Source organism: Jaculus jaculus, chromosome 15 (genome assembly GCF_020740685.1).
Source record: "Jaculus jaculus isolate mJacJac1 chromosome 15, mJacJac1.mat.Y.cur, whole genome shotgun sequence".
Lineage (NCBI taxonomy): Eukaryota > Metazoa > Chordata > Mammalia > Rodentia > Dipodidae > Jaculus > Jaculus jaculus.
Window position 1 is genome coordinate 74,581,734 of NC_059116.1, and position 10,083 is coordinate 74,591,816.

The 10,083-nt window shown below is 43.8% G+C and overlaps 1 non-coding gene across 1 annotated transcript; it reads left to right on the forward strand.

Annotated features, from left to right (window-relative positions):
- Positions 1 to 9,682: 9,682 nt before the first annotated feature.
- On the forward strand, positions 9,683 to 9,786 carry LOC123455163. The gene has a single exon (XR_006633721.1). It is a non-coding gene; the product is annotated as a U6 spliceosomal RNA (small nuclear RNA).
- The last annotated feature ends 297 nt before the right edge of the window (positions 9,787 to 10,083 follow it).

A 10,083-nucleotide genomic window follows, 5' to 3' on the forward strand; every position in this document is an offset into this window, starting at 1 on the left:
GACTGAGACACTCAGGGCCTGTGTCTGAGACATTTCTGACTATTTCTGTCCTGGCAGCATGTCCCAGCTCTTGATGGTTTTAAACTTCTTCTTCTTTTTTTAAACTTTTTTTGTTTATTTTTATTTATTTATTTGACAGCAACAGACAGAGAAAGAGACAGAGAGAGAGAGAGGGAGAGAGAAAGAATGGGCGTGCCAGGGCCTCCAGCCACTACAAATGAACTCCAGACACATGCGCCCCCTTGTGCATCTGGCTAACATGGGTCCTGGGGAATCGAGCCTCGAACCAGGGTCCTTAGGCTTCACAGGCAAGCGCTTAGCTGCTAAGCCATCTCTCCAGCCCTTCTTTTTTTTTTTTTTTAAGAAAAATGATTAAGTATGAAAAGTCCAGATTTAAATACATTTACTATCTCATTTCAAAAATGATTTTAATAATCCATTTCTTAAAACATTGGATAAACTTTGAAGCTTGATATTTTTAAAGGCGTAGTTTTATCTAGCATCCAATGTATCAATTTATAAAATTATTTACAAAATGCAAAAATAATCATAGGGACACACTATGAAAACATATACTCCACTAAGTATGAAAATCTGAAAGAAATGGATGATTTGCTTGATTTATATGACCTACCTAAATTAAATTGAGATTAATTACTTAAATAGACCTATAACAAATATGGAGATCCAAGCAGTTATCAAAAATCTCCCAACTAAAAAAAAAAATCCAGGCCCAGATGATTTCACTTGTGAATTTTACCAGACCTTCAGACAAGAACTAACACCAAGGCTTCTTAAGCTTTTCCATAAAATAGAAAAAGAAGGAATCCTACCAGACTCCTTTTACTAAGCCAGCATCACCCTGATACCAAAACCAGGCAAAGATAGAACAAAAAAAGAAAATTACAGATCAATCTCCCTCATGAACATAGATGCAAAAGTTCTCAACAAAATATTGGCAAACAGAAAACAAGAATATATCAGAAAGATCATTCATCCCGACCAAGTAAACTTTATCCCATAGAGGACCCAGATGTAAGTCCAGGTAGCTATAGCCACCTGATATTCAATAAAAATGCCAAAAATACTCATTGGAGAAAAGACAGCCTCTTCAGCAAATGGTGTTGGGAAAACTGGATATGTATCTGTAGAAGGATGAAAATAGATCCTTCTATCTCTCCATGCACAAGAATTAAGTCCAAATGGATTAAAGACCTTAACATCAGACCTGAAACTCTGAAACTTCTAGAGGAAAAAGTAGGGGAAACCTTTCAACATATTGGTCTTGGCAAAGACTTTCTGAATATAACCCCAATTGCTCAGGCAATAAAACCACAGATTAACCACTGGGACCTCATGAAATTACAAAGATTTTGTATGGCAAAGGACACTGTGAATAGAGAAAGAGGCAACCTACAGAATGGGAAAAAAATCTTTGCCAGCTATACAACTGACAGGATTCATATCTAAGATATACAAAGAACTCAAAAAATTAAATAATGGGCTATGGAACTAAATAGTTCTCAAAAGAAGAAATACGGATAGCATATAAGCATCTAAAAAAAAATGTTCTATATCCCTACTCATCAGGGAAATGCAGATTAAAACTATATTGAGATTCCATCTCACTCCTGTCATATTGGCTACCTTCATGAAAACAAATGACCATAAATGCTGGTGAAGATATGGAAAAAAGAAGAACCCTTCTACACTGTTGGTGGGAATGCAATCTGGTCTAGCCATTGTGGAAATCAGTGTGGAGGTTCCTAAAACAGCTAAAAATAGATGTACCATATGACCCAGCTATAGCACTCCTAGGCATATATCCTAAGGACTCATCTCATTACCTTAGAGATACTTGCTCAACCATGTTTATTGCCACTCTATTCACAATAGCTGAGAAATGGAACCAGCCTAGATGTCCCTCAATAGATAAGTGGATAACAAAGATATGGCCCATTTATACAAGTTCTACTCAGCAGTAAAGAAAAATGAAGTTATGAAAAACACAAAATCTTTCCACCCGGGCATGGTGGTGCATGCCTTTAATCCCAGCACTCAGGAGGCAGAGGTAGGAGGATCACCATGAGTTCAATGCCACCCTGAAAATACATAGTGAAATCCAGGTCAGCCTGAGCTACAGTGAGACCTTACCTTGAAAAACAAAAACGACACAAAAAATCTTTCTAAAGTTCACCCACTGTGGTCTGTGAATTTCATTCTTTGAATTCATCAGACAAAAACTTGGGGGCCACAGTGGAAATTTTGTGTGACCATGACAGTCGGCACCCTGACTCCTTGGTTAAAGGCTAGCCAAGAGCCAATAATGACTCTATTGCTCTCAGAGAAACCCCCAAATTCCCGTGCCACTGGGGGTGGGGGAGAGGTGGACAGAGAGAATTGTTAGGGATTTCTGGTCAGCCAAAGAGAGCAAAAATGGCAGCTCCGGGTTCAGTGAGAGACCCCATCTCAAGGAGCAAGCATCGTAGGTCCTCTCTGCCTCCGCTTGCAGGCACACCAGGCTCATAAACCTGCATATCACATGATACACACCACACACATGCCAAAGAAAAGAAAGAAGAAACAACAAAGACAGCCATGATGCCCCTTGGCAGATAAAGGGATAAATTATGGTACATCAAGACAGTGGAATATGATGCAACAAAGGACATAGAAGGGGCCGGAGAGATGGCTCAACAGTTAAGGCCTGCAAAGCCGAACAGCTGGGCTTCCATTCCCCGGTACTCACGTAAAGCCGGCCGCACAAAGTGGTGCATGCCCCTGGAGTTCATTGGCAGTGGCTAGAGGCCCTGGCATGTGTTCTCTCTCTATCTGTCTGTTTGCAAATAAATAACAATATTTAGCTGGCGTGGTTGTGCACACTTTCAGTCCCAGAACTTGGGTGGCAGAGGTAGGAGGATCACCATGAGTTCGAGGCCACCCTGAGAGTACATAGTGAATCCCAGGTCAGCCTGGGTTAGAGGGAGACCATACATCAAAAACAAACAAACAAAAAGAGGACAAAGCAACCTTAACTTCATATTACTAAATAAAAGAAACCCATCTACAAAGTTACACCCTGGAACTAGATTTACAAATCTGGGCCACATGCCTGGCTGGCCCTTGCCTGTGCTGAGGGTGCTCTGAGCTTAGGTATGCTACTCAAGCTTCCCGTTGGTGTTTCATGCCCATTGTTACATCTTGCTACTGCTTTGAGAAGGCTTTAAAGTCCTCTTTTGGGCTTAGCAGTTAAGACATTTGTCTGCAAAGCCTAAGGATCCTGGTTCAATTCCCCAGGACCCACATAAACCAGATGCACAAGGGGGTGCATGCGTCTGGAGTTCGTTTGCAAGTGGATAAAGGCCCTGGCACACCCATTCTCTCTTTCTATCTGGTTCTCTCTCTCTCTATCATAAATAAATAAATAAATAAACAAACAAAATACTTAAAGCCCTCTGCCAACCAGGGGAATACTTGTGTTGACTGTTATATGACTTTGAAACAGCCATGCTATTCCAAAATGAGATACACCATAGTCCAGTGATGGTTTAAACAGACTGTCGTCTTGACAGACAGGATGCAGAATCACCTGTGAAGGATTATGTAGCTCAGGTTAGCCTCCGTGCAGCCTGTGAGGGTTTATCTTGATTAAATTGAGTTGGGAAGACCTATGTACAGCACCATCTAAGGATAAGGGTCCTGGACTGTATAAAAAGAGAGAGTTAGCTGGATATGGTGGTGCATGCCTTTAATCCCAGCACTGTGGAGGCAGAGGTAGGAGGATCACAGTGAGTTTGAGGTCAGCCTGAGACTGCAGAGTGAATTCCAGGTCAGCCTGGGCTAGAGTGAGACCCTACCTCAAAAAATGAAAAAGTGAGAGAAAGACAGAGAGAGAGAGCGCGTGCTGAACATGGGTCAGTCATCACCTTCCATTTCCTCCCTGAGGGCTGCAGGTGACGAGCCCTTCCTGAAGCTCCTGCCACCACGCAAACCCCACCATGATGGGCTAGAACCTGGAACTATAAGCTCAAATAAACCCTGCCTCTCCTAACATGATCTTTTTCTTTATTTGAGGTAGGATTTCACTCTAGCTCAGGCTGACCTGGAACTCACTATGTAGTCTCAGGCTGATCCCAAACTCACGGCGAGCCTCAGTGTGAGGATTAAAGGCACGCACCACCACGCCCAACTCCCTAAACTGATTTTTGTCAGGTATTTTGTCCCAGCAATGAGAAAAGAACTAAAACATAGGCCAATGTCAATTTCCTGGTCTTGATATTTTACTGCAGTTACTACGATGTCACCCACTGGAAAAAGCTGAACAGAAGGTCGTGGCACTCCATAGGCTACTTTGCAATTTCTTGTGAGTCTAGTTATCTCAGAAAACAAATTAAGGTTTTAAATTTTTTTCCTGGGAAAATGCACAAATTGTGTAGACTCTGACATTGAGGGAGGAAGGATTTGACAGAAAGACGGTCAAGGATTCTACGGCGCTGGGCCTGGTGGTACCACCTGTAATGTTGGCACTCAGAAGTGGAAGCAGAAGGAGCAAGAGCTCAAGCTTGGACTGGAGAGACTGCTCAGCAGCTCCGGCGTTGCCTGCAAAGCCTAAAGACCCAAGTTTGATCCCCCAGTACCCATGTAAAAGCCAGATGCACAAAGTGACACACGCATCTGGAGTTCATTTGCAAAGGCTGGAGGCCCTGCCACACCCATTCTCTCTGTCTGTCTCTCTTCCTCTCTTCTCTGTCTCTCTGCTTGTAAATATAGCATTATAACAAGAAAAATTCAGAAATGTAAAAACCCATGTAAATTAATAGGGCAGCTGTGGGTGAAGATTCTTCTGGGATAGGAGAAATTGTGGTAGACTACTTCTAGATGTCTCCTGCTTTCTCCTAAGTGATGGGTGGAAAATAAACAAGAAAACCCACTTATGCCATAGGAAAAGTTCTACCTACCTGGGGCATGGTGGATCTGTTTATAATGCCAGCACTTGGGAGGCTGAGGCAGGAGAAGTGCTACGAGTTTGAGGTTAGTCTTGGCTACAGAATGAGTTCCAGATCAGCATGGGCTAGAGCGAGACCCTACCTCGGGGGGGTCGGGGGGAGGAGAACAACTCCTCATTTTTGAATCACCAGAGCATACCCCAGTGTCAGACATGCACAGAGCGGTTTCACACGTGTGTTTAATGAGTGAATGTTGATATTTGCAAAGAGGCAGCTAAGCAACAAAGAATTCCAAGTAGGAAGAAGGACAGTCTCACTCAGGGCTGGAGGTAGCTTCCACAATTCGTTCAGGAGCCTCAGGGTCTCCGGGGCTGCAAGACAGCCACTCACTACGGCCATATGTAATGAGAACACAGCAGACCATCTACCTCAGATTGTTAGGAAGCTGGGTGTGTGTGTGTGGGGGGGGGGTATTTCTGTTTTTTGTGGTGTGTTTTTGTTTTTTTTTAATTTGCAAGCAGAGAGACAGAAGAGAAAGAGACAGAGGGAATGGGCACAGCAGGACCTCCAGTCACTGCAGACAAACTCCAGATGCATAGACTACTTTGTGCATCTGGCTTTATGTGGGTCCTAGGAAAATTGAACTTGAGGCCATCAGGCTTTGTAAGATAGCACCCTTTCTCCAGCCCCTATGTTTCTCTCCCCCCCCCAACTTTATGGTACTGGGGAATTGAACTCAGGTCATCAGGCTTTGCAGGCAAGCACCTTAACTATTCAGCCATCTCCCCACCCCCATGTTTTCATTTTTTTGAGGCAGGGTGACTCTAGCCCAGGCTGACTTTGAATTCCAGAGATCTTCCTACCACAGCCTCTGACATGCTGGGATTAAAAGCATGAGCCACTACAACCAACTTGAGGATCAAGTTTAATAATTAAAGGTGCTCTTGGAGGGCTGGAGAGATTGTTTATATGTTGAGGTGTTTGCCTATGAAGCCTAAGGACCCAGGTTCAGGTCTCCAGTACCCACATAAGAGGTGCATGCATCTGCAGTTCATTTGCAGTGGCTGGAGGCCCTGGTGTGCCCATTCTCTATCTGCCTCTCTCTCTCTCAAATAAATAAATAAATAAATAATTTTAAAGTGCTCTTGGAAAAACTATATATTAACTTTGGTGACTCAATGGTATAACATTTACTTGGCATGTAGGAGGCCCTGGTACCACAAAATAAAATGAAATAAAATAAAAGTACATAAACTTTTCAGGCCCATCCCAAGTGGGTGAATGATACCTAAACTTTTCCTGTTTTCTTGAGTGCTCTGCAATTTGAACTCCAGCTCTCAGTATTATTATTATTTTTTTCCCCAGCAGATCAGTGGCAGCCTCCCCCACAACACACACACACAGAGTTGAGGGGAAAAGTCAGATCAGCTGAGGTTACTAAGCCAGGCCTAAGGGGAACAGAAACTTTAACCAGACCCCCTTCTGCTGAGTGTGGAAAAGAGTGTCCCAGCGATGGTCAGGGAGCCACACTGAGAAAGCAGGGGATAGACGCTGTGCTGCAAGGTCTGTCTGCACCCGTGGTACAGACATGTGCCATGCAGCAGCTTTGGACAGACAAACAGGCCTGGCACCCTTCCCTACTCTTCTCTTAGTATACTCTTCCTTCTCCCAGCGGAAAACAGCCTAAAAATAGAGGTGGATCAAGACCAAAAAATTGCAGGTTTTGGAAAGTGATGCTGACTAGCTGTTGGAAAACCTACCCCAGCTGGGCTGTATTAACGCAGTGTTCAGATGAAAGAATGGACGGTTTGTAATCACCCAGGGTTAGAAGGGGCCTGGTCAGTCCCACATGACGCAGCGTGTGTGTGGAGATCACAGGACAACCTGGCTGTTCTTTCTCCCTCGTTGTCTCTCTAATAAATAAGTAATTTTCCTTGAAAAAAGAAAGCACCTCGTAAGGAGCAGCTGAAGAAGTAGACGTGAAAGGAGGATTAAGACTCTGAGATGAGACAGTGTCCACTTATAACCGCACAAGGCACTGTCTTGAATTATGCTCCCCCCAACCCATCACCAGAAACTCCATAACAGGTTGGAAGGTTTAAAGAGATGATTTTTTTTTTCTTGTGCAAAGAACCATAATAGGCTGAAGAAAAAGCAAGCACCTACCCTATTATGATTCCCAGCTGCAGCCAGATGTTCGTCTTTTAAATACTTTAAATTTTAGTTGGCCGGGCATGGTGGCGCACGCCTTTAACCCCAGCACTTGGGAGGCAGAGGTAGGAGGATCACTGAGTTTGAGGCCACCCTGAGACTACAGAGTGAATTGCAGATCCGCCTTATCTTAAAACCAAAATAACAAAATAAAATTAAAATATTATGTGGTGGTCCATGCCTTTAGTCCCAGCACTTGGTAAGCAGAGGTAAGAGGTCACCATGAGTTCAAGGTCACCCTGAGACTACACAGTGAATTCCAGGTCAGCCTGGACTACAGTGAGACCCTACCTTCAAAAACCAAAATATGAGCCGGGCATGATGGCACATGCCCTTGACCCCAGCACTTGGGAGGCAGAGGTAGAAGGATCACTGTGAGTTTGAGGCCACCCTGACACTACACAGTGAATTCCACATCAGCCTAGACTATAGTGAAACCTTATCTTAAAAAACCAAACTAAAATACAAATTAAAAAATTATGTGGTGGTGCATGCCTTTAGTCCCAGAACTTGGGAGACAGAGGTAGAAGGATCACAGTGAGTTCAAGGCCACCCTGAGACTACATAGTGAATTCCAGGTCAGCCTGGGCTAGAGCAAGACCCTATCTCGAAAAAAAAAATGAACTAATTAAATTAGAAATAAAAAATAGAAAAAAAAACATTCTACAGTGATTCCTACAAGAACTGGAAATCAAGTAGCTGATGTCTGACTAGTCCTGCAAATGGGGGAATTTATAATTCTCAGGGGCACGGGAGGAGACAGCTCCTCTTGTTACCTCCACCCTTACCAATTCTGTGAGTTTGCACAGGAATCATCTTTGCTCTTCAAGATTGAGACAATGTCAGGGTTCTTCATGTTGTTGAGGTCATGACTGCAGTGTGGAATGCCTCTGGGCACCAAACTGCTGATGAGCATCAAAGCCTCAAGTCCTTGTTAGCCTCTTTTTAGCTTGGAGGGAAAACAGTTAACGTAAACAGCCTAGAGGAGAAAGGGTTTGTTTTGGCTCCTGGTTCCAGAGCCTTCAGTCCATGATCACCTGGTTCTAATGCTTTGCTAAGGTGAAGCAGACATAGTATCATGCTAACAGCATGGGCCCGCTAACGTCAAGCGCGAAGAAGCAGCAGGGGATGAGGGACGGGGCAGGGTTGGAGATAAGACATACTCTTCTGATGGGGGAGACGTTTTCTTCAGTGCAGTAGCTGCTTGTAAGTTGCCCAGGCACCTATAGGGTTAGGGGTAGGGGTAGGAGTAGGGGTTAGGGATGGGGTACGGGTAGGGTTTCATCCATGCTCTTATAAGCAATTCCAATTAAACTCATTGGTTGACCTAGCTAGACTTGGGTGAATCAACTCTTTGGTGCCCTATCTGAGGCGAATAAATGTTCACACAGCAGTAGCTATCTGAAAGGCACAAAGTGCAATATATCACATGTCCTAGCAAAGAGGCCAGTAGCAAACTCATCTGCCTCCCTCCAATCTCAACCTCTTTTTTTGTTTTGTTTTGTTTTTTTGAGGTGGAATTCACAATGGAGTCACAGAGTGGCCTTAAACTCATGGTGACCCTCCTACCTTTGCCTCCCAAATCCTAGGATTAAAGGCATATACCACCATACCCAGCTCTTACTCTCTTTGTCATATACATACATATACATATATATATATATATATATATATATATACATATGTGTGTATATATATATATACATACATACATATGTGTGTGTGTGTGTGTGTGTGTGTATATATATATATATGTATATATATATATATACACACACACACACACACATACATACATATATATAGTTTTTCAAGGCAGGGTCTTAGTCTGGCTCAGGCTGACCTGGAATTCACTATGTAGTCTCAGGGTGACCTTGAATTCATAGCAATCCTCCTACCTCTGCCTCCCAAGTGCTGGGATTAAAGGCATGTATCACCATACCTGGCCTTTTTAAAAAAATAAATAAATAAGAGAGAGACTTGGCATGCCAGGATCTCTAGCCACTGCAATTGAACTCCAGATGCGTGCACCACCTTGTGCACACATGTTGCCTTGTGCACACATGTCACCTTGAGTATATGTGTCTCCTTGTGCAACTGGTTTACATAGGTTCTGGGGAGTCAACCCTGGGTCCTTAGGCTTTGCAAGCAAGTGCCTTAACTGCTAAACCATCTCTCTAGACCATCTCTCTCTTTTGATGTAGGGTCCCACTAGCCCAGGCTGACCTGGAACTCAGTGATCCTCCCATCTCAGCCTCTGAGTGCTGGGATTAAAGGCATGTGCCATCCCACACGGTGGTTGGCCCCTCCAGTCTCCAGGGAGCTACAGTTCGTATGCACTCAATGACACCAGACCAGTGAGATGTGTGGAAATGAGCGCCTGCTACAAACCTTCTGCTGCTGGCATGCCGGTAATCTCAGCACTGGGGATGGGTACAGGTAGACCCCTAGGGCTCAGCGGCTAGCTAGGTAGCCCAGGCTAGCACAAGACTCTACCCTGAAAAACCAAAAGAAACAAAAGTGAAGGGCTTACTTCCACAGCACATACACTAAAATTGGAACAACTCAGAGATTAGCATGGCCCCTGCGCAAGGATGACACACAAATTCGTGAAGCATTCCATAATTTTTTATAGAAAAAGAAAAAGTAGTTAAGAAAAGGTCTGGAAAGATGGCTCAGGAGTTAAAGGAACTTGCTCACAAAGCCTGATAGGCCAGGTTTAATTTCCTAGTACCCATGTAAAGCCAGATGCAAAAAGTGGCACATGCATCTAGAGTTCATTTGCTGTGGCAGGAGGTCCTGGCATACCCATATTTCCTCTCTCTCTCTCTCTCTCCCTCTCTCTCTCTTTCTCTGTCTACCTCTTTCTCTCTGTCTGTCTCTCAAATTAAAAAACAAATGTTTTGAAATAGAGAGGTGGCTTAGT